General features: G+C 40.3%; 1 long non-coding RNA gene and 1 pseudogene across 3 annotated transcripts in view; one reads left to right on the top strand and one right to left on the bottom strand.

Annotated features, from left to right (window-relative positions):
• Positions 1 to 26,156, bottom strand: part of LOC140596077 (uncharacterized) — a 114,956-nt gene that overhangs the window by 14,593 nt on the left and 74,207 nt on the right. Inside the window, exons 4-5 of one of the 3 annotated variants that reach the window (XR_011998110.1) lie at positions 6,658 to 6,736; positions 5,886 to 5,962 (exon numbers count right to left, since the gene is read on the bottom strand). The exons of 1 other annotated variant lie outside the window; for it this stretch is intronic. This is a non-coding gene — a long non-coding RNA (uncharacterized lncRNA). The remainder of the gene's footprint in view (positions 1 to 5,885; positions 5,963 to 6,657; positions 6,737 to 26,156) is intronic. One more of the 3 variants, XR_011998111.1, reaches the window with a different exon arrangement.
• Positions 8,752 to 9,402, top strand: LOC112910723 (ferritin heavy chain pseudogene; annotated as a pseudogene).

Consider the following 26,156-nt stretch of genomic DNA (forward strand, 5'->3'; position numbering starts at 1 on the left):
AGAGAAATCCCAGAATGCTGCCAACTGATTTTTCACCAGAAACTTTGCAGACCAGAAGGCAGTAGCAGGATATATTCAAAGTACTAAAAGGAAAAGAACTACAACAGGAATACTCTACAAGCAAGGTAATCATTCAGATTTAAAGGAGAGATAGTGTTTCCCAGACCAAAGATAAACGCCACTAAACCAGCTTTAGGGGTGTTAAAGGGACTTCTTTTTTGGTATTTTTTATTTAAATTCAATTAAATCGCATAGCCCTGGTGGGCAGCAGTTTAGCGCCGCTGCAGAGCCCAGGGCCTGATCCTGGAGACCTGGGATCGAGTCCCACGTCGGGCTCCTGCATGGAGCCTGCTTCTCCCTCTGCCTGTGTCTCTGCCTCTCTCTCTCTGTGTCTATAATTAATAAATAAATAAATAAATAAATTCTTTAAAAATAAATAAATTCAATTAAATCAACATACAGTGTATTATTAGTCTCAGAGGTAGGATTTAGTGATTCATCAGTTGCATATAACACCCAGTGCTCATTCTATCAAATACCTTCCCCCTCTGATTTCATCTAAATTGATTTTTCTAAAGGGACTTCTTTAAGTGGAAAATAAATAGCCATAATTAGACACGAGAAAATGGTGAATAAAAATATAAAATATTACAACATGTATATAAAATGTGAAGGAAGGAGTAAAAACAAGAGGAAGGGGAAAAATAAAAGATTCTTTGGTTTGTTTTAAGAATTTTTTTTAAAGACCTATTTATTCATGAGAGACACAGAGAGAGAGAGAGAGAGAGGCAGGGACACAGGCAGAGGGAGAAGCAGACTCCATGCAGGGAGCCCGACATGGGACTCAATCCCGGGTCTCCAGGATCACGCCCTGGGTTGAAGGCAGGGCTAAACCGCTGAGCCACCCGGGCTGCCCCAAGAATGTTTTTATTTTTTTTATTTTTTTAAAGATTTTATTTATTTATTAATGAGAGATACAGAGAGAGAGTGAAAGAGTGCAGCAGAGACACAGGCAGAGGAAGAAGCAAGCTCCATGCAGGGAGACCTACGGGGGACTCGATTCCGGGTCTCCAGGATCAGGCCCTGGGCTGAAGGCGGTGCTAAACCGCTGAGCCACCAGAGCTGTTCCAACCAAGAATGTATTTAAATGACCTTCAAATTAATATGGACTCCAGTGTGCTTATGATGTTATATAGGAGCCTCATGGTAGCCACAAACCAAATTCTGTAATAGAAACACACAAAAAAGCCAAACAACACTATAGAACCCATCAATCATGAAGAGAACAAAGAAGAACTACAGCCAGAAAACAAGTAACAAAATGGCAATAAGTACATAACGACCTTTAAGTGAAATTACCTAAATACTCCAATCAAAAAACAAAGGGTGGTGTGAATGGAAGAAAAAACACGACCCATCTATATACAGCCTACAGGAGGCTCACCTCAGACCTAAAGATGCATACAGACTGAAATTCAAGAGATGGAAAAATATTCATCATGCAGATGGAAACAAAAAGCTGGGTAGCAATGCTTGTATCAGACAAAATGTACTTTAAAACAAATTCCAGGGATCCCTGGGTGGCGCAGCGGTTTGGCGCCTGCCTTTGGCCCGGGGCGCGATCCTGGAGACCCGGGATCGAGTCCCACGTCGGGCTCCCGGTGCATGGAGCCTGCTTCTCCCTCCGCCTGTGTCTCTGCCTCTCTCTCTCTCTCTGTGACTATCATAAATAAATAAAAAATAAAAAAAAAAAAAAATAAAACAAATTCCATAACAGGAGACAAAGAAGGGCATTACATAATGATAAAAGTATCAACCCAACATGAGGATATAACAGTTATCTATACACTCAACCCCAGAACACTTAAATACCTAATTACCTAATAGACATAAAGAAATTGACGGTAATACAATGTAACACTACACTTACATCACTAGATAAATCATTCAGGCAGAAAATCAATAATCAATGTCTATTAAGGACACCTTGGTCCAAAAGAACCTAACAGACATACAGAACATTCCATCCAGAAACAACAGAATACACTTTCTTTCCAAGTGCACATAATCCAGAATGGATCAAGTATGAGGCCACAAAACAATCCTCAGTAAAGTTAAGAAGATTGAAATCATACCATGCATTTTTTTCTGATCACAGCAGTATTAAAACAAGAAATTACAAGGAAAAAATTGTAAGAAATAAACATATGTAGACTAAATAACATGAAACTAAATAACCAAAAGACCAGTGATGCAATCAAAGAAATTTTAAAAACACAGGGGCAGCCCAGGTGGCTCAGCGGTTTAGCGCAGCCTTCAGCCCAAGGCGTGAGCCTGGAGACCCAGGATCCAGTCCCATGTTGGTCTCCCTGCATGAAGCCTGCTTCTCCCTCTGCCTGTGTCTCTGCCTCTCTCTCTGTCTGTCTCCCTCTCTCTCTCTGTGTCTCTCATGAATAAATAAATAAAATCTTTTAAAAAAAATAAACACATACATGGAGACAATGAAAAAAATAGTGGTCCAATGTCTTTGGGACCTGTGTAAATGAAGCACATAACAATATAGGCCTACCTCAAGAAACTGGAAAAAGCTCAAATAAACAATCTACTCTTACAGCTAAAGGAACTAGAAAAAGAATGAACAAATTCCCAGATAAGAAAATAAATTTTAAAAAAAATGAAAAAGAAAGGAAATAAAGATCACAGCAGAAATAAAGTACAGAGAGACTAAAAAAAACAATAGAACATATCAATGAAACCACAACTGGTTCTTTGAAACGGTAAGCAAAATTGACAAACCTTTAGCCAGATTTACTAGGAAAGAAGGATAAAAGACCCAAATAAGTAAAATCAGAAGCAAGAGAGAAGTAACAACTGACACCATAGGAACACAGAATTAGCATATTATAAAAAATTAAATAACAGCAAATTGAAAACCTAGAATAAATGAATAAATTCCTGAAAACATAAAATCTCCAAAATTGAGCCAGGAATAAGAAAATCTGAGCATACTGATTACAAGTAATGAAACTGAATTGGTAATCAAATGCCTTACAAAAAATTTGGGATCCCGGGGTGGCTCAGCAGTTTAGCGCCTGCCTTCAGCCCAGGGTGTGATCCTGGAGTCCCGGGATCAAGTCCCACAGCGGGCTCCTGCATGGAGTCCGCTTCTCCCTCTGCCTGTGTCTCTGCCTCTCTCTCTCCTTGTGTCTCTCATGAATAAATAAATAAAATCTTCAGGACCACCCAGGGATCCCCCAATAAAATCTTTAAAAAAAAAAAGCCTTAACAAAAAATAAAAGCCCACGATCACATTGATTCACATGTGAATTCTTCCATACATTTAAAGAAGAGTTAACACCTATTCTTTGTAAACAATTTCATAAGTGAGAATAGGAAAGAAAGCTTCCAAATTCATTATACAAGGCCAGCATTGCTGTGATACTAAAAGCATAGACAGACGCTACAAAAAAGAAAACTATAGGCCAATATCTCTGATGAACATAGATGGAAAAATGCTCAATATTAGCAAATTGCATACACTACATTAAAAGGATCATTCACCACGATCAATTAGGATTTATTTCAGGAATGCACAGATGGTTCAATATTCACAAGTCAATCAACATGATACATCAATAAAATGAAGACTAAAAATCATCAATAGATGCAGAAAAGCACTTGACAAAGTTCATCATCCATTCATAATAAAACTCAACAAAGTGGGGTTAGAGGGAACATACCTCAACATGATAAAGGCTATATATGAAAAACTCACAGCTAACATCATACTCAACAGAGAAAAACAGAGATTTTCCACTAATATCAGGAATAAGACAAGGATGTCCACCTAGCTACTTTTATTCAACATAGTACTAGCTGAAGAAATCAGACAAAAAGAAGTAGGCATCCATACTGGTAAAACAAACCAAAAAAAGTGCCACTATTTGCAAACAACATGATAATATACACAGAAAATCCTAAAGACTCACCCAAAAAAATACTAGAAGTAATAATCCAGTAAATTTGCTGGATTAAAAAAAATGAATACCCAGAAAATGGTAGGATTTCTATATGCTAAAAATGAAGCAGCAGAAAGAAAAATTGAGAAAATAATCCCACTTATAGTTGTACTACAAAGAATGAAATACCTAGGAGCAAACTTAAGAGGAGAAAATCCTGTACTTCGAAAACTGTATCAAAGAAAGGAATTGAAGACGACAGAAACAAACATAAAGGTATACCATGCTTGTGGATTTTAAGAACCAGTATTGTCGAAATGTCCATCCTACCCAAAGGAATCTACAGATTTAATGCAATCGCTATCAAATTACCAACAGCATTTTCCACAGAACTATTACAAATAATACGAAAATTTGTATGGAACAACAAAAGACCTTGAATAGCCAAAGCAATCTTAATGAGGTATAAAGCTAAAGATATCAACATCCCAGATTTCAAGATTTATTACAAAGCTTTGCTAGCCAAAACACTATGGTACTGGCACAAAAACAGACACATAGACCAATGGAACATAATAGAGAGCTCAGAAATAAACCCATGCATATGTGGCCAAACAACCTAATAAAGGAGGCAAAATGTACAATGGTTGCCACAGAGCCAGGATAGTTGGAGGCCACGATATGAAGAAAGACTGGAATCTCACTGAATATAGGGGACAGGGGGGCAGGGCTGGGACTTGGTCTCAGTCTCATTGGCTGTCTCACTCAGCTTTTATTAAGAGAGCTAGCAGATTGGCTATAGGAATGATTAACTTTGGGAGGCAGAGAAAAACATGTTTACTTCAAAGGTAAAAGAATAGGCTATTAACTCAAGGAAGGGAAGCAGAGGAGCTGTATCTGGAGAACAATGTGGTCAAGAGTCCATCTGCCAACTCAGGACCTCACATATCCCCAGTGTGCCAAGGACTCAGATTCAGTTCTCAGATAAGCTCCACAGCTGGTTCCCCACAAATGGTGAAAAGATAGTCTCTTCAAACTAATGGTGTTGAGAAAACTGGACAGCTATGTGCTAAAGAATGAAACTTTACCACTTTCTTACAGCATAAACATAAACTCAAACTGGATTAAAGACCTAAATTTTAAACCTGAAACCATAAAACTCCTAGAAGAAAATATAGTCGGTAATTTCTTTGACATCAGAGGTAGAAACATTTTTCCAGATATATCTCCTAAGACAAGGAAAATAAGCAAAAATAAACTCTTGGGACTAGACTTAAGACAAACAAAAAACTTTTGCATGACCAAGGAAACCATCAACAAAATGAAAAGATGACCTACAGACTGGGAGGAGATATTTGCAAATGATATATCTGATAAAGGGTTAATATCTAAAATATATAAAGAACTAACAGCACCAAAAAAAACCCCACAAGTAATCCAATTAAAAAATGGACAGAAGCTCTGAAAAGACATTTTTCCAAAGAAGACATACAAATAGCCAACAGACACATAAAAAGATGCTCACCATCACTTATCAGGGAAAGGCAAATCAAAATCACAATGAAATAACACCCTACACTTGTCAGAATGCCTACGATCAAAAACACAACAAATGACATGACAAAGTACTGTCGAGGCGATAGAGAAAAAGAATCCTTTTGCACTATCGATGAGAATGCAAATAGGTGTACCTACTGTGGAAAACAGTATGGAGTTTTCTCAAAAAATTAAAAATACAAATACCATAGGATCCAATAATACCACTACTGGGTATTTACCCAGAGAAAACAAAAACAGTAATTTGAAAAGATATATGCACTGCTATGTTTATTGCAGCATTATTTGTAGTAGCCACGATATGGAAACAAACCAAGTGTCCATATATAGATGAAAGGATAAAGATGTGGTGTATGTATATATACATACCATGAATTATTATCCAGCCATTATAAAATGGGATCAATCCATTTGTAGCAACATTGATGGACCTAGAGGGTATTATGCTGAGATAAGACAAAGACAAATACCATATGATTTTTAATCATATGTATAATTTAAGAAACAACAAATGAAAGAAGAAAAAAAAACAGACTCTTAAGAGAAAAAAAAAAACTGGTGATTGCAATAAGGGAGTTGAGTGGGGGGTGGGAGAAACAGATAAGGGGGATTAAGAGGGATAAACTTCTAAATAACTAAGTCATAGCAATGAAAGTACAGCATAGAGGATGTAATCACTAAGAGTTAAATAATAATTGGTGAAGATGGTGACTTCACTATGCTGAGCACTGAGTAATGTATAAAATTGTTGAATCACTATATTGTGTACCTGAGGTTAATACAACACTGTATTTTAATTATACAATAAAAAATTTCTTAAAGAGATGTAGAGTTTTCTGTATACTTCCTGTGGTATCTACTAAATTCTGCACATGTTCATTTTTAAAAATTAATTTCCAGGCAGCCCAGGTGGCTCAGCGGTTTAGCATCACCTTCAGCCCAGGGCCTGATCCTGGAGACCCGGGATCGAGTCCCACATCGGGCTCCTGCATGGAGCCTGCTTCTCCCTCTGCCTGTGTCTCTGCCTCTCTCTCTCCCTCTCTGTGTCTTGAATGAATAAATAAATAAATAAATAATCTTTTTAAAAATAAGTAAATATAAATAAATAAAAATAAAAATTAATTTCCACACTATACATCACCTTCTTGAAAACGTCGTTGACCAGGCATTTTTAAGAAATTTTCACTTAACTGACCCACGTATTAGTTGAAGACCAAAACCTAAAGAAGAAAAGAGATCTGTTCAAAATCAGATAGCAGGTTGATGAGATCACAGGGGTGTTTTGGTACTGCCTACCCTCTCTACCTGCTCTCCTCTTTCCCTACTCTAACCACTGATTCACAGAACTTAGGAGCTGGCACGCAGTACACGAAGCCAGTGTCTCCTAAACCTTGGCCCACTAACCATGTCAACAGGAGGGAGTGTGCCAAGGGTATGGTCCATAGAGGTAATAAGCCAGTATAACCATTAGAAAAGAGTCTCTTAGGACTCCTTCATCAAACCTGTATATCAAGGGGTACCCTGGTGACTCAGTTAAGCATTTGCCTTTGCCAGAGGTCATGATCCCAGGGTCCTAGGATGGAGTGGGTTCTCTACTCAGCAGGGAGCCTACTGATCCCTCTCCCTCTGCCCTTCCCCTTGCTGGTGCTCTCTGTCTCTCAAATAAATAAATTCTTCAAAAGAAAACTTCTTTAACGTTGAAAATCACTTATGTGTGTTACTGTTAAAATCATAAAAGAATACATCATTAAAATAAGCTGTTCGTCTTTCACTATTATTCTGAGCCTGCCCTGTGCCACAGACCAAAAGAATAACGTAGAATTGGCATTTGACAAGTGTAGTTTTCGTCTTACAAAGAAATGACAAGAAAGTTCATGCTTGATCCTCCCCAACAGAGATTCTGATTATGTATAAACAAAACGGCTAAGTAGAAGGCCCTCTAGCACACTACATTTCACAAGGGAAGTTTCAGCACCATCGTTTTTTTTTTTTAAAGATTTATTTATTTATTTATGATAGACATAGAGAGAGAGAGAGAGAGAGAGGCAGAGACACAGGAGGAGGGAGAAGCAGGCTCCATGCAGGGAGCCCGACGCGGGACTCAATCCCGGGACTGCAGGACGGCGCCCTGGGCCAAAGGCAGGCGCTAAACCACTGAGCCACCCAGGGATCCCCAGCATCATCATTTAGATCCAACATACAGTAACAAGTTCTGTTCCTCACCAGTCTAGGGAGACTAACAGGATCATCTCAAATCTTTCCTAGTTCTCAGGTTAATCAAACAATCAGGCTACTCTACTCTTAAAGCTAAAAGAACTCAAGTTGGCATCCCGGGGTGGCTCAGCGGTTTAGCGCCTGCTTTCAGCCCAGGGCGCAATCCTGGAGACCCAGGATCGAGTCCCACATCAGGCTCCCTGCATGAAGCCTGCTTCTCCCTCTGCCTGTGTCTCTGCCTCTCTCTCTCTGTCTCTCATGAATAAATAAATAAAATCTTTTAAAAAAATGAAATAAAAATAAAAGGTCTCAAGTTACTGAAATGATACTGCCTTTCTTTGCTCAATCTTGAGCACTAAAAACCTAGCTATACTATTACTGGAAGTCTAATGTACACGTGATTTCTAGAAAACCTCCACGGCACCAGTATAAACTGGATTAAAACATTGCAGGGATCCCTGGGTGGCGCAGCGGTTTGGCGCCTGCCTTTGGCCCAGGGCGCGATCCTGGAGACCCCGGATCGAATCCCACGTCGGGCTCCCGGTGCTTGGAGCCTGCTTCTCCCTCTGCCTATGTCTCTGCCTCTCTCTCTCTCTCTGTGACTATCATAAATAAATAAAAATTAAAAAAAAAACATTGCAGAAAGTCATGCATGTAAATATCAAGGGGATAAAACACAAGGTGCAACTTACATTGCACACCTATCAGACGCACGAAATCAACTCTAGTCAAATCATGGCCTTTTCTGGGCTTTGAGTTTGAAATTACCAGAAGGGATCATACTATTTCCAATCCCCGAGGCGGAGCTCTCATGATCATCATGATGAACCATTAGGGAGCCCGAGCATACACGGCCACAGTGCTAACCAGATATATACAGAGGAAGTTCAGGGAGAGGCCTACTTTGAAAAAGGAGCCTATGGACAGAAGAGGGTAGCACAGAATCCAAGTACAACTGAGCTAACTTACCTATCAGAAGTATGAAATCAATGCCTGCCCTTTGTGCTTGAACTCTGCTTCTATGGTGCTTGGACAGAGCCAGCGCTCGTTCCCGCCCCGGCCGCCTGGAGCCAGCCCTCTGCCATCCCCAGGCAGCGCTCTCGGACCGCTCCAGCGCCGCGCAGCCGCTGCCCTGACGACCGCGTCCCCCTCGCAGGTGCGCCCCAACTACCACCAGGACTCAGAGGCCGCCATCCACCGCCAGATCAACCCGGAGCTCTATGCGTCCTACGTCTACTTGTCCATGTCTTATTACTTTGATCGCAATGATGTGGCTTTGAAGAACTTTGCCAAATATTTTCTTCACCAATCTCATGAGGAGAGGGAACATGCTGAGAAACTGATGAAGCTGCAGAACCAACGAGGTGGTCGAGGATATTAAGAAACCAGGCCATGACAATTGGGCGAACGGGCTGAATGCAATGGAGTGTGCGTTACATTTGGAAAAGAGCGTGAATCAGTCACTACTGGAACTGTACAAACTGGCCACTGATAAAAATGACCCCCACTTGTGTGACTTCATTGAGACTCTTTACCTGAACGAGCAGGTGAAATCCATCAAAGCGTTGGGTGACCATGTAACCAACCTGCGCAAGATGGAGGCTCCCGAATCTGGCATGGCAGAGATCTCTTTGACAAGCACACCTTGGGAAACACTGATAGTGAGAGCTAAGCCTTAGGCTGTCTTCCCATAGCCACAAGGGGGACTTCCCTGGTCACCGAGGCAGTGCATGCATGTTGGGGTTACCTTTACCTTTTCTATAAGTTGTACCAAAACATCTACTTCTTTCATTTGTATCATTCCTTCAAATAAAGTAATTTGGTACTCAAAGAGAGAGAGAGAGAGAAAACTACATGTTTTACTAGCTCTGTAATAGAAATCCTTCCTGCCACCACACACCGTTAGGAGAAATAAGCCTAGGCCTAAAGATGGTCTGGGCTTTATATGCTGCAAATCCATTGTGATGTAATCAACTGTGACCATTTAGTGACTTCACACTAATTTGGTAGGATTCAGGCTTATGGACAAACATACTGATCAGCCATTTCTGCTTACTTAAACTACTGTCCCTGCATTGAATTGAATCACTTACTAGCCCTATATCAATGAATGTAGAAATGTTTTTCCACTTGTAGCTTAATAATTCTAATGAGAGATGAGTATCCTAGCACTACGTGGCAAGGGACACTTTGGATTTTGTACAAGCACTGTGACTCAGGTAACACCTTACAAAAGTGGACTGAGCCTCTTAAGATGGTAAGCAAGTTTGGGGGACACCTGGCTGGCTCAGTCAGTAGAGCATGTGACTCAATATCAGGGTCGTGAGTTCAAGGCCTGCATTGCTCCTAGAACTTACTTTAAAAAAAAAAAGCCACAGATGTTAAGAAAGGAACAATTTTTATATGTATTCCAAAGTGATCCATTTTATAGAAGCATACACACTTAGTGTCTCTCACTAAAGCCTCAAATTATTAAAAGTGGAAAAGGTTTTCAACCATATCCTAATGATATAAACCATCAGGGTAATCAATCCTGCCCTAAACCTGACCACTTGCATCCTACCAAAGTATAACATAGCACCTGTTGCATCAAAAATGGAGGGAAAATGACTGTTGGTCAGTGGCTAAAAGATTTGACAGAGTAACAGCAGGAAGAGGTACAGGATATTCCCTCTTGTTGCAACTTTCATCCCCAGATCTCCACGGGGCTCTCCCCCTACTTCCTTCAGGTATTATGTCACCTTCTCAGGCCTTCACTGTACAACCTACTGAAAGTGCAGGTCCCCCAGCCTCCCTGAGGCTGACTCCTGTCCCCTGCCTTTGTGTGCTGCATAGGACGGATCATTATCCATTATGGTATATAACTGTCTCATCAATCTTATTTTTTCAATTTCCCCCACCAAAATGTGAGCCCCATGTGAGCAGAGATAATTTTTGTATCTTTAAAGGCTGTGTTTCCGTTATTAAGAACAGTGTCGGGCAGCCCCAGTGGCTTAGTGGTTTAGCGCCTTCAGCCCGGGGTTTGATCCTGGAGACCCGGGATCGAGTCCCACATCAGGCTCCCTGCATGGAGCCTGCCTCTCCCTCTGCCTGTCTGTCTGTCTGTCTCTCTCTCTAATAAATAAATAAATCTTAAAAAAAAAAACAGTGTCTGGCACACATTAGATTAGCAAATAACGATTCACTTATGACCAGGAGTCCTAAACTTCCTGCCATTCCCAGAGTTGATCCTGTTAATTGTGTAGTCTACACCTTTCAAGATATCCTACCCTATATTTGCAACCTCCTACAAAAAGTCCATTAAATATAGATACATTCACTTTAATTAAGATTTTCAATATTTCTTGGGTGCCTGGGTGGCTCAGTCAGTTAAGCATCTGCCTTAGGCTCAGGTCATGATCCTACAGTTCTGAGATCAGGCTCCCTGCTCAGCAGGGAGTCTGCTTCTCCCTCTGTCCCTCTCCCTGCTCATTCTCTCTCTCTCTCTCTCTCACACACACACACACTCTCTCTCTCTCTCTCTCTCTCAAATAAAGTCTTAAAAAAGATTCTGAATGTCTTCAACATGTTATACAAATAATTACCTGCTTCCAGTTCTAGCTAAAGATAGAAGCAACTACAGCTCTATAAATCTAACTATAATCAACTCTTGGTTTTTGTATTTTCTCCCATATTTCTCAGATACTCAAACGTGATTTCTTTGGTCAATTTTGGTTGGGAATCTCAATCAAGATGGTAGAGTAGGAAGATCCTGCACTTACTTCTTCCTGTGGATACACCACCAAGGCTACAACTACATATAGGGCATCTCTCTGAAAACAACCTGAATACTAGCAGAACTATTCAGACCTAAACATATATAGAAGAAGCCACATCAAGAAGGTTGGGAGAGGTGAAATGCAGTCTTTTCAGGACCTACGCTCCTTATCACTGAGTGGGAAATAACTGATGCACATGACCTTCCCTGAGGAACAAGGGTATTAAGGTCCACATCAGGCATGCCCCCAACCCTGGGGACTTGCACCAAAAAGATAAAGCCCCATAGTGTCTGTCTTTGAAATCAGCTGTGCTTAAGTCCAGGCATGGGACTTCACTCTGGGAGAGCCAGGGGGCGATGGGAAACCGAGAGTCTGCTTTTAAAAGGCAGATGCACAAACTGACTTGCTCTGAGACCCCAACACTTTGAAAAGTGCCTGGGTCATATGTGAAGATTTTTTTAATATTTATTTTTATTTATTTATGATAGACATAGAGAGAGGCAGAGACACAGGCAGAGGGAGAAGCAAGCTCCATGCCGGGAGCCCGACGCAGGACTCAATCCCGGGACTCCAGGACTGCACCCTCGGCCAAAGGCAGGCACGAAACCGCTAAGCCACCCAGGGATCCCCCATATGTGAAGATTTATTACATAATGTTAGGGTATGTGCAGAAGGGGTTGGGATCTATAGGAACTTTCTCCAATAATGGGAGCATTGGTGGGTGCTATTTTTCTTGCCCCCCTGCCTAGCTGGCCCGACATGAGGGAACATCAGTTCTGTCACTCTCCATCTATCTTGTTAAAACCACTCACTCTACCTAAAGCAGCCCTTTCCAAGCAGCTCCTGCTCCATCAAACTCATCAGTAGCATGTCTGGGAGAAGCAGCCCCCTCAATGCAGCTGCCACTCCGACACATCTGGCGGGCAGCCTTGGCTAGGACTGGTAGCCCGCCAAAACACCTCCTATCTTTATAAGTCTGGCTAAAGGTCTATCAATTATTTTATCTTTTCAGAAGGTATCCGGGGGGTTTTATGAGATTTTCTGTGTTGACCTGAAATGGAAAAATTTCAATAGTCTGACCAGGAAAAACCTCTTAGGGTCCTAGTTGGCTCTCCCTGCTGCCCCAGAAATTCCCACCCAACTGTGCTCAAACAAGGGAATGGGTATAAAAAAAGGGCTGTGAATCAGGGCTACAGGCAAGGCTGGGTAGCCCAATGTCCCTGGTCGGGGTGGGGGTGCTGACCTATACAGGTCCTCTGTAAGAGTGGTATGGAGGTAGGAGATTCAGGGATATTAGAGGTGGCCAAAAGGGCAGTTGTGTTGCCCTGGGGTTGATGCCATCTGTGAATTCCTTTTTCTTTTAAATTGAAGTTTAATTAACGTACCTCTTATTAGTTTTAGGTATACAATATATAATGATTCAGCAACTTTATACATTACTCAGTGATCATCAAGATAAATGTACTCTTAATCCCTTTTTTTAGTTTTTAGGTTTCAGGTGTATAATACTATGATTCAACAATTCCATACAACACCCCGTGTTCATCACAACAAATGAACTCCTTAATCCCCATCACCTATATATTTTTAAGATTTTATTTACTTATTCATGAGAGACATACAGAGAGAGGCAGAGACACAGGCAGAGGGAGAAGCAGGCTCCACACAGGGAGTCCAACATGGGACACGATCCCGGGTCTCCAGGGTCACGCGCCCTGGGCTCAAGGCGGCGTTAAACCGCTGAGCCACCTGGGCAGCCCATCGCCTATTTCACCCAACCACTACCCACCTCCCCTCTGTTAACCATTAGTTTGTTCTCTACAGTTAAGTCTTTTGGGGCACCTGGGTGACTCAGTGGTTAAGCGTCTGCCTTTGGCTCAGGTCATGATCCTGGTCCTGGGATGGAGCCCAGGCATCTGGCTCCCTGTGGGGGGTCTGCTTCTCCCTCTGCCTGTGTTTCTGCCTCTCTCTGTCTCTCATGAATAAGTAAACTCTAAAAAAAAAAAAAAGTGGGGATCCCTGGGTGGGGCGGTTTGGCGCCTGCCTTTGGCCCAGGGCGTGATCCTGGAGATCCGGGATCGAATCCCACATCGGGCTCCCGGTGCATGGAGCCTGCTTCTCCCTCTGCCTGTGTCTCTGCCTCTCTCTCTGTGTGTGACTATCATAAATAAATTTTTTTTAAAAAAAGTGTGTTTCTTGGTTTCCCTTTCTTTTTTCCCCATCGCTCATTTGTTCTTTTTTTTTTCTTTTTTTTTTTTAAGATTTTATTTATTCATGAGACACAGAGAGAGAAAGCAGAGACACAGGCAGAGGGAGAAGCAGGCTCCATGCAGGGAGCCCGATGTGAGACTCCATCGAGGGACTCCAAGATCATGCCCTGGGTCAAAGGCAGGCATTAAACCGCTGAGCCACCCAGGGAACCCCCAGCTCATTTGTTTTCTCAAATACCACATGTGGTATTTGTCTTTCTCTGTTGATTTATTTCATTTAGCATAACACTCTCTAGCTCCATCCATGTCAATGCAAATGGAAAGATTTCATTAGTTTTTATGGCTGAGTAATATTCCATGATGTATATATACCACTTATTCTTTATTCACTCATCAGTCAGTGGACACTTGGGCTGTTTCCATAACTTGGCTCTTGTAGGTAATGCTGCTATAAATATTAGAATGTGTGTATACCTTTGAATTAGTAGTTCTGTATTCGTTGGGTAAATACCTAGTAGTGCAACTGCTGGATCATAGGGTATTTCTATTTTTAACTTTCTGAGGAACCTCCATACTGTTTTCCAGAGTGGCTGCACCAGTTTGCAATCCTACCAACAGTGCAAGAGGGATCCCCTTTCTCCATATCCTTGCCAAAACCTGTTGTTGTTTTTTTAAGATTTTATTTATTCATGAGAGACAGAGAGAGAGAGAGAGAGAGAGAGAGAGAGGCAGAGACATAGGCAGCAAGAGAAGCAGGCTCCATGCAGGGAGCCCGATGCAGAACTCGATCCCAGGTCTCCAGGATCATGCCCTGGGCTGAAGGCGATGCTAAACTGCTGAGCCACCCAGGCTGCCCGGTATTAACTCTTCTTTAAATGTTTCTAGAATTTGCCTGTGAAGCCATCTGGCTCAGGACCTTTGTTTGTGGGGAGATTTTGATTACTGATTCAATTTCTTTACTGGTTCTCAGTCTGTTTACATTTTCTACTTCTTCCTGTTTCAGTTTTGGTGATTTATGTATTTCTAGGAATTTATCCATTTCTTTTAGGTGGTCCAATTTGTTGTCATACAGCTTTTCATAATACTCTTAGAATTTTGTATTTGTTTTTATTTTATTTTTCAAAATTTTATTAATTTTTTCAAAGAACCAGTTCCTGGTTTCATTGATCTATTCCTATTGTTTTTTTTTTCTGTATCATTTATTTCTGCTCTAATCTTTATTGTACATCCTTCCTTCTATGGGCTTTAGGCTTCATTTGTTGTTCTTTTTCTAGGTGTACAAACAGGTTGAGATTTTTCTTGCTTCTTGACATAAGGCTTGTATTACCATATACTCTCCTCTTAGGACGGCTTTTCCTGCATCTCCATAGTTTTGGTCCATTATGTTTTCAATTTCACTTACTTCTGTGTTTCATAATTTTTTTTCTTTGATTTCCTGGCTGACCAATTCATTGTTTAGTAGCATGTTGTTTAACCTGCATGTATTTTTGGTCTTTCCAGATTTTTTGTGGTTGATTTCTAGTTTCATAGTGTTGTGGTCAGAAAAGGTGCATGGAATGATGTCAGTCTTTTTGTATTTGTTGAGACCTGTTTTGTGACCTAATATGTGATCTATTCTAGTGGATGTTCCATGTACACTTAAAAAGAATGTGTATTCTGATGTTTTAGGATATAATGGTCTAAATATATGTTAAGTCCATCTGATCCAGTGTGTTACTCAAAGGCATTGTTTCCTTGTAGATTTTCTGCTTAGATGATATGTCCATTGATATAAGTGGGGTAGTAAAGTCCTCTACTATTATGGCATTATCACTGAGTTCTAAGTTCCTTTATGTTTATTATTGTTTTACATGTTTACAATTGTTCTATCTTCTAGGTGGACTGCCCCCCTTATTATATAATGCCCTTCCTTGTCTCTTGCTACAGTCTTTGTCCCATGTAAGTCTAGTTTGTCCCATGTAAGCATTGCTACTCTGGATTTTTTTTTTTTGACATTTATTTGCATGACTCATGTTTCTCCATCCATCCCCTTTCAATCTACAGGTGTCTTTAGTTCTAAAATTAGTCTCTTGTAGGCAGCATATAGATGGGTCTTGTTTATCTATTCTGACACCCATTGTCTTTTCACCCATTGTCTTTGATTGGAGTGTTTAATCCATTTACATTCAATATTATTGATATATATGTATTTATTGCCATTTTATTACTAGCTGTTTCTCAATATTTTCTCTGATCCTTTTTTGTGTTTTCTCTTTTGCTGATCTTCTGTAGTAATCTATTTGGATTTTTTTCTCTATTCTTTGCATGTCTTTTGGTAGTATTTGGTATATGGTTAACTTTAGGTTTGTATATAACCTTTTCTACATATGGTAATCTATTAAGTTGATGATGGTTTAAGTTTGAACCCATTCTTTTCTCCTCTTCCCCATGTTTTAGGTATAAGTTATATTTTATATCCTTTTTTGTGGGTTCCTTGACTTGATTTTTAACAGAAATGTTCATTTTTTACTGCATTTGTATTTCTTACATTTATACTGTCCTATTTGGTCTCCTTTCCACTCAAAGATTACCCTTTAAAATTTCTTGCAGGGCTAGCTTAGTGATCACAAACTCCTTTAGTTTTTATTTATCTGGGAAACTCTTTATCTGACCTTTTATTCTCAATGATAGCTTTGCTGAGGTAGTATTCTTAGCTGCAGATTTTTCCCATTCAGCACTTTGAATATGTCATGGCACTGCTTTGTGGCTTGCAAAATTTTTTTTTAATTTTTTTTAATTTTTATTTATTTATGATAGTCACAGAGAGAGAGAGAGAGGCAGAGACACAGGCAGAGGGAGAAGCAGGCTCCATGCACCGGGAGCCCGATGTGGGATTCGATCCCGGGTCTCCAGGATCGCGCCCTGGGCCAAAGGCAGGCGCCAAACTGCTGCGCCACCCAGGGATCCCCAAAATTTGTTTTAAAAATCTCCTAATTGGGAACCGTCTTGCACTGTTGGTGGGAATGTGAACTGGTACAGCCACTCTGGAAAACTGTGTGGAGGTTCCTCAAAGAGTTAAAAATAGAACTACCCTATGACCCAGCAATCGCACTACTGGGGATTTACCCCAAAGATATAGATGCAGTGAAAAACCAAAATACCTGCACTCTAATGTTTATAGCAGCAATACGCACAATAGCCAAACTGTGGAAGGAGCCTCGGTGCCCATTGAAAGATGAATGGATAAAGATGTGGTCTATATATACAATGGAATATTACTCAGCCTTTAGAAACGATGAATACCCACCACTGGCTTCGACGTGGATAGAACTGGAAGGGTATTAAGCTGAGTGAGGTAAGTCAATCAGAGAAGGCCAAACATTATATGGTTTGATCCATTTGGGGAATAGAAAAAATTAGTGAAAGGGATTAATGGGGAAAGGAGAGAAAAGGAGTGGGAAAAATCGGAGAGTTTGACAGAACATGAGAGACTCCACTGGGGAACGAATAAGGGGTAGTGGAAGGAAAGGTGGGCAGGGGGACAGGGTGACAGGATGACTGGGTGATGGGCACTGAGGTGGCCACTTGACAGGATGAGCACTGGGTGTTACACTATCTGTTGGCAAATTGAACTCCAATAAAAAAATGTACAAAAAAAAAAAAAAAACAAAATCTGCTAGCCTTATGGGTTTTCCCTTGTAAGTTACGGACTTATTTCATCTTCCTACTTTAATTTTTTTTTCTTTATTAAAAAAAGATTTTTTTTTCTGTATCATTATGTTTTGTGAATTTAATTACAATGTCTTGCTGTGGGCCTGCTCTTGTTGATTTTGATGGGAATTCTCTGTGCCTCCAGGATCTGAGTATCTGTTTCCTTCTGCAGGTTAGGGAAGTTTTCAGCTATTATTTCTTCAAATAAATTTTCTCCCTTCTTTTCTCTCTTCTCTGGGACTCCTACAGTACAAATTTTTTTATGTTTGATGGAGTCCCTGAGTTCCCTAAGTCTATTCTCATTTTGTATAATGCTTTTTTTCCTCTTTTGTCCAGCTTCATTGCTTTCCCTTACATTATCTTCTAGGTCATTGACCTGTTCATTGCATCAAGCCTGTTTCTTTTTATATATATATATAAATTTATTTTTTATTGGCGTTCAATTTGCCAACATATAGAATAACACCCAGTGCTCATCCCATCAAGTGCCCGTCACCCAGTCACCCATTCACCCCCACCCCCCGCCCACCTCCCCTTCCACCATCCCTAGTTCGTTTCCCAGTTAGGAGTCTCTCATTTTCTGTCTCCCTTTCTGATATTTCCCACTCATCTTTTCTCCTTTCCCCTTTATTCTCTTTCACTATCCTTTATATTCCCCAAATGAATAAGACCATACAATGTTTGTCCTTCTCTTATTGACTTATTTCACTCAGCATAATACCCTCCAGTTCTATCCACGTCGAATCAAATGGTATTTGTCATTTCCAAGCCTGTTTCTAATCTTGTTTACTGCACTCTTCATCTGTGACTGATTCTTAACTCCTTTGTCTATGGTAATGTCTTCCATTCTTTTCTCAAGTTCCTTATGATCATTGTTTTAAATTCTCCATGAGGCATGTTACTTATATCTGTTTTGCTCAGATGTCTGGCCATGGCCTTATCTTGTTCTTTCATTTGGGATAAATCCTTCTCTCTCTCTCTCTCTCTCTCTCTCTCTCTCAAGTCTCTGCTTCCTTCTCTGTGTTAGAAAAGCCAGTCATGTCTTCTGCTTCTGAAAGTAATGGCCTTATAAAGAAGAGGTCATGTAGTGCCTGGGGCCTGGTGCTTCAGGTAGCGTTTCCAGTAATGTTTTGCATGTGCTGCTTTTGTGTGTTTTTTTTTTTAAGATTCTATTTATTTATTCAGGATAGACACAGAGAGAGGCAGAGACACAGGCAGAGGGAGAAGTAGGCTCCCTGCAAGGGAGCCCGATATGGGACTCAATCCTGAGACTCCAGGATCATGTCCTGAGGCAAAGGCAGATGCTCAAATACTGAGCCACCCAGGCTTCCCTGCTTTTGTGTTCAGGCTGCTCTATTCTTCAGGCCAGTCATCTGCTGGTGCTTTCCTTACCTGGTGGGGGCAGTCTTTGGTCCCTGTCCTAAATGTGTCAAGTTTTAGCTAGATGTGCTCTGGTCTGCTTGTGAAATGAGGCCTGCCACTACCCCCACCAGAACTGAGGCCCTGCAGAACTCTCTGGTTGGGAGACATTGTGTGGGCAGTGGCCTGTTCTGGTTTTCTGAGGGAAGAGCCTGCCATGCTGGGTAAGCATGTCTGAGAGGGACAGTCCTGCCTGACTGCAGGAAGGTAGAGCTTAGTGTAAGCCTGTTAGGCAGCCACTGTCCCTGTTGCACTGCTTCCCACTTGAGGCTCTGTGTTTATGCTGAGAGACAGAGGAAGGAAATGGCACCAGCCAGCTTTGTTCCAGGAGAGGTGTCTTTGTGAACACTATCAGGGACACGCTCAGAGAAGAGGAAATAACCTCCCCACTGTGTGCCCCAGACACTCCTCAGATCACTGTTTCCACACTGTGTGCCCCTGGGTTGTTTGCCTGCCTTCTCTCAAAGAGCAGCATACTGCAGTCTGGGCTCTAACCTAGCCAACCCCACTGACCTTTATAACAACAAGCTTTAAGTCACACTGGTTTCAAGAACTCACGAAGTTCAGTCTCCTTTATTTTCCAAGCCAAAGGCTTTGGGGTATCGTTCTCCTTGTGCATTCCTCCGTGTATTCCTCTCTCTTGCCCTTTTCCACAACCACAGCTCCCTCCCCTCCACAGTAGCCAGGATCTGTTTCTTCCCCTAAAAACATGTCTTTGTACTTCCTACCTTCTTCAACATGGCCTCTTCTCTCCCTTCAGGTGCAGTTTGTTCTGTCAGTCTTCAGGTTGCTTTCTGGGTTATTTAGGATGATTTGATAGTTATCTATGTGTTCATGGAATAAAGCAAGCCTAGGGTCCTCCTACTCTGTGTCCATCTATCTCTTTTAATCCCTTTTTTCTATTTCACCCATCCCCCCACTCACCCCCTTGGCAACCACCTGTTTGATGTTTATGTTTAAAGTCTGTTTTTTGGTTTCACTTTTTTCTTTTTCTTTTTTTTTAAAGATTTTATTTTTATTTATTTACTCATGAGAGACTCAGAGAGAGAGAGAGGCAGAGACACAGGCTGAGAGAGAAGCAGGCTCCATGCAATGAGCCCGATGTGGGACTTGATCCTAGGTCTCTAGGATCATGCCCTGGGCCAAAGGCAGATACTCAACCGCTGAGCCATCCAGGTGTCCCTCACTTTTTCATTTGTTTCTTAAATACCACATTACATACTACATGAGGGAAATCATACGGTATTTCTCTTTCTCTAACTTATTTCACTTAATATTGTATCCTCTAGGCCTATATATTTTGGTCCAAATTGCAAGATCTCATTTTTTATGGCTAATATTACATTGAATATATATGCCACATTTTCTGTATTCATTTGTCTGTGGATGGACATGTGGGTTGCTTCCATATCATGGCTTTTATAAGTAATGCTGCAATAAATATAGCATTGTACATATATTTTCAAGTTAGTGTTTTTGTTTCCTCTGGGTAAATACCCAGTAGTGGTGTTATTGGGTCATATAGTATTTCTAGATTTAATTTTTTAAGCACACTCTACAGTGGGTACACCAGTTTGCATTCCCACCAAGAGTGCAACAGGGTTCCTTTTTCTCCATATCCTCAACAGCACTTGTCATTTGTTGTGTTTTTAACTGTAGCCATTCTTACAGGTTTATGGTGATATTTCATTGTGATTTTGATTTGCATTTCCCTGATTATGAGTAATGTTCATCATTGTTTCATGGGTCTATAAGCCATTTATATGTCTTCTTTGGAAAAATGTCTAGTCAGGTCTTAATTATTAATCAGATTATTTGGGTTTTTGGTGTTATTGTGGAAGTTCTTTATACATTTTAGATATTAACGCTTTATCAGATATATCATTTGAAAATATCTTCTCCCATTCAGTATGTTGCCATGTCATTTTGTTGGTTTCTTTGATTTTTAAGTAAACTCTACCCCAACATTAGGCTCAAATTCACGACCCTGAGATCAAGAGTTTTATGCTCTAACAGCCCAGTGCCCAGAAGCTTTTTTTTTTTCAAGTACAGTCTCAAGATTTTATTTGTGCTTATTTCTCTTGCCTAAGGAAACATATCTAGGAAAATGCTTCTACCACAAATGTCCAAGAAACTACTGTCTATGTTTTCTTCTAGGAGTTTTATGGGGTCAGAGTTCACATTTAGATCCTTAATTCATTTACAGTTTATATTTGTTTTTGGTGTAAAATTGGTCCATCCCAACGTCATTTATTGAAGAGACGGTCTTTTCCCCACAGTATATTCTTGCCTCCGTGGTCATAGGCTAATGGACTATATAAGCATGGATTTATCTCTGGGCTCTCTATTCTGTTCCACTGATCAATTTTTATGCCAGTACCATAAATAAAATAAGAGCTTTATATCATAGCTTCAAATATGGGACTGTGATACCTCCAGCTTTGTTTTCAATAATTCTTTCCTTCTTAGCTATGGATAATTTTGGAAAGAATATCTTTATTTTTTTAAAAAAATTATTTATTTATTTGAGAGAGAGAGAGAGAGAGCACAGGCAGGGTGAGGGGGCAGAAGGAGAAGCAGACCCCTCACTGAGCGGGGAGCTTGATCCTGGGATACCATGATCATGACCTGAGCCAAAGGCAGATGCTTAACCCAGGCACCTGAAAGAGTATCTTTTAAAATTTCTCTATGGATTCCTTTTAAAGAGTTTATTTTAGGGACACCAGCGTGGCTCAGCAGTTAAGCATCTGCCTTTGGCTCAGGGCGTGATCCTGGAGACCCGGGATCGAGTCCCACATCAAGCTCCCTGCATGGAGCCTGCTTCTTCCTCTGCCTGTGTCTCTGACTCTCTGTGTCTCTCATGAATAAATAAATAAAATCTGTAAAAAAAAAAGTTTATTTTAAGGATAATTACACTGGGAGTGGATATGGCAGGGGTTACTTTAGTTTTCCCTTGAAACATTTCAGTATTTGTGAGGATTTTTTTTTCTTAAAAATAATGAAGTAAGGATTACACTTATCAATAGAATAAAAGAGGCAACAAACCTATCTTCACAGTCAATTGTTTAGTTACAATAGCTGGAAGTTACCCATGAACCTAGGAAGCTCCTTAAGCTATTGTTTTTATTTTTTAATTTTTAAAAAGATTTATTTATTTGAGAGAGAAAGAAACAAAGAGTGAGGAGGAGGGGCAGAGAAAGAGAGAATCAAAGCAAACTCCTTATGTAGGGCTCTATCTCACCACCGGGAGATCACCAGGTAAACTGAAACCAAGGGTCAGGATGCTTACTGATCTGCACTATATCACCCAGGTACCCGAAGACTGTTGTTTTTAAAGAATCTTATCTGCATCTCTTTTAGGGAACAAAATGCATGAAGAATACATAACCCAAATTAACACTCTTCATCTCTGAGTGATGGAATAAGTGGTTGTCTTCCTTTCCTCTCTACACTACATTGCCTGTTTATGCACACCTTACTTTATAAAAACATGTTTTTTTATTTCCTAATAAAGAAATATTTTAAATAAATTCACTGTGACTCAGCACATCCCTACTCACCTAGGCATTATGGATGCCACTTGCAGCAGGCCCAGGAAAGCCCTGGAAGAAGCACTGGACCCGGAGCAGGTCCTTAGCAAAGTGCACGAGGTGATATGGTTCAAGAAGTGCCTGTTCTTGGAAACCTCTGTCTCTCATCTGGGAAGGGAGCAACTAAGGCTATCATAACTTCACGCTTATGAATGATGCACACTTAATATTTTTGACACTATTTGTTTAAACAATTCATTCAATTGTAAAAAGTTTTGTAAATTGTCAATATTAAATTTCCCACTTTATTGTTCTATGACAGACATTATTTGTCCACTATAAGGAAGGAAAATAATTTTCTTCTCACTGTTCTAAGTTCTTGCAAGGGCCACTATACAAAAGACTGATTTTTACAAAAGATTTTATTTATTCATGACAGACACAGAGAGAGAGGCAGAGACACAAGCAGAGGGAAAAGCAGGCTCCCAAGGTGGAGCTCGATGCGGGACTTGATCCCGGGTCTCCAGGATCACACCCTGGGCTGAAGGCAGTGCTAAACCGCTGGGCCACTGGGACTGCCCACAAAAGACTGATTAACAGGAGTAAACAGAAGTTAACCTGTGTATCCTCGCTATGACACAGTAAGCAACACAAAAGTTTGATTCCAACTTTAGTTTATGTAGTATTTTAGCAGCGAAACAGTAAACTTTTAGAATTACATGACAAAAGAAAAACACCTGGAGTCTCCAGGGCAATAAATTGTGAGGAGGCAAATATATGGGAAACTAATGGTAGATTCGGGTTAGCTAGTAAAATCTGTTATATAGATCTCTCTAGTACCCTCTTCCAGGTTAGGGGACTAATGTTTTCTCCAGGGAATACCTTTTTCTCCTGATAAAGATAGAGGACATCTTTTAAAATTTATGCCCTGCTTTTAGGCTGGGAGCTTTGCTTGTATAGGCTTCTATTTAATTGCATTCAACTCAATAGTCTTTATGCCAAACTGTCACATTTTGCGGCTGCATGTTCTGCTGCCCTTGACTACAAATCCATTCTGTGTATATTTGGTTCTGTATGAGAAATTACATGTTCACTTCAAACCCTGAACAAATCTGAAGAAAATACAGGTTACATCATTACATTTGTATGAATAAACAAAGGACAAAAGACTACTATATATGCATATATTTCTTTCCTACATATATACCTGATACCTATGTTCTGTTGTTCATTTACACATGATTTAAAAAAAAGCTTAAATGAAGAGACTGCATTATGACTACTGCTGGACAATGGGATTTTGAGGAAGCTCTTGCAATCATCTCTGTACTGGAATACTTTTTTTTGGTAGACAAATGGAGAATTTCAAACATGACTTTTAAATGTAGTATTCTTTCAAAAGATTGATGGTTGCCTAATACCGTATAGCATAGAAATGAATATTTGATTAAAAATAATTATAGGGGTACCTGGGTGGCTCAGTGGTTGAGTGTCCCCCTTTGGCTCAGGTCATAATCCCGGGTCCTGGATCCAATTCTGCATCAGGCCCCCTGCAGGGAACCTGCTTCCCCCTCTGCCTTGTCTCTGCATCTCTCTGTCTCTCATGAATAAATAAATAAAATCTTTTTTAAAAAAAGAAAAAGAAAAAAATTATTATAGCGAGGTACCTGTGTGGCTCAGTGTATTAAGCATCAGACTTCGGCTCAGGTCATGATCCTGGGGCCCTGGAATCAAGCACCACATTGGGTTCCCTGCTCAGTGGAAACCCTGCTTCTCCCTCTGCTCCTCCCTTGTTGTGCTATCTCTCAAATAAATAAATAAAAATCTTTTAAAAATAAAATACTACTACTACTACTACTACTACTAATAATAATAATAATAGCTTCCTTCCCATGTGTAGCAACAACATATGAAAACCTTGGAGGGATCCCTGGGTGGCGCAGCGATTTTGCACTTGCCTTTGGCCCAGGGCGCGATCCTGGAGCCCCGGGATCGAATCCCATGTCGGGCTCCCGGTGCATGGAGCCTGCTTCTCCCTCTGCCTATGTCTCTGCCTCTCTCTCTATCTCTCTGTGACAACCGTAAATAAATAAAAATTAAAGAAAAAAAAAGAAAACTTTGGAATTCTCTGGGTCTTTCCACAAATAACGACAATAATAGTGGTTTATGTTTCCATCTTTTTACAGCTCCATGAAATAGGAAGATCTGAAATGAGGATGCCCTTTATAAATTAATGAAACAGTGAAGCTTGCTAAAGAAATTAAACGTTAAGCTAAAGAAAGAATCTCTGAAGGAAATTATGAAGAGAATTCTATGTACAATACAATGAAAATGAATAAAACACTGATGAATAAACCTTAACCAAGGAAGTGAAAACGCATAAACCAAAAAATAGAAAATATTGATGAAAACCAAAGAATATACAGATGTACGGAAAGACATACCATGGTAAGATGTCAGCAGTACCCAAAGCTATCTTCAGATTCAGTGCAAACCCTATTAAAATACCAATGATGTTTCTTGCAAAAGTAGAAAACATCATCCTAAAACTCAAAGGAATTTCAAAGTCCACCAAAAACTCAGAACAATCTGCAAAACAACGAAAGTGGAGAACTCACACCCTGATTTCAAAATTTGCTAGAAAATTGCTGCACACTCATCAGAACAGCATGGCATCACCATGAAGACAGATACATATACCAGTGGAGAAGACTAGAGAGCCAGAAACAAATCATCATGTATATGATGATCAAGTTATTTTCAACAAAGATGTCAATACCTCCCAATGGTGAAACATAGTCTCTTCAACAAATAGTGTTTGGCCAACTGGATATCCACATACAAAAGGAAGAAGTTGGACAGTTATATTACACCATATACAAAAATTAAAGCAAATTATGTTTAAGACATAGATGCAAAATGCAAAACTATAAAATAGCTAGAAGAAAACATGGTTAAAATATTTTTGATACTGGATTTGGCAGTGATTTCTTGGATATGACATGAAAAACAAAAGGCAAAAAAACAAAAAGTGATACTACAATCTAAAAACCGTTTTGAGTCAAAGGATATAAACAAGAGTGAAGATACAATGTACAGAATGGCAGAAAATACTTGCAGAACAAATACTTGATAAGGTGATAATACCTAAAATATGTAAAGAACTCCTACATTAAAACAAAAAAAAAAAAAACCCTGATGAACAAATGAGTAAAATTTTCAAAGTACATTTCTCTCAAGATGACATACAAATGGCCAACCAAAATATAAAAAGATGGTTAACATTACTAAACTTTAGAGAATAAATTAAGGAATGGGACACCCTGGTGGCTCAGAGGTTGAGCATCTGCCTTTGGGTCACAGTGTGATCCTGGAGTCCCAGGATCCAGTCCCACATCAGGCTCCCTGCATGGGGGGCCTGCTTCTCCCTCTGCCTTTGTCTCTGCCTCTATCTGTGTGTCTCATGAATAAATAAATAACATCTTTAAAAAAAGAGAATAAATCAAAACCAAACTCAGATACTATCTTATACACATTAACATAGTTATTCTTAAAAATAAACAAAAAAATCCTGCTGATTCCATATGTATATGGCAAATTAAAGTGGTTAACTTCACACACACAAAAAAACCAAAGCAGAATGGCAAATGGACATGGGAGAGGAGAGAAAAGAGAGACATGTTGTAGGTAAACTAATTAGAATTCAGAAAAGGAGGGGCAGCCCCAGTGGCGCAGCGGTTTAGCGCCGCCTGCAGCCCAAGGCATGATCCTGGAGCAGCCCAGGGCATGATCCTGGAGACCCTGGATCCAGTCCCACAT

This window comes from Vulpes vulpes, chromosome X, assembly GCF_048418805.1.
Source record: "Vulpes vulpes isolate BD-2025 chromosome X, VulVul3, whole genome shotgun sequence".
NCBI classification, from domain to species: Eukaryota; Metazoa; Chordata; class Mammalia; order Carnivora; family Canidae; genus Vulpes; species Vulpes vulpes.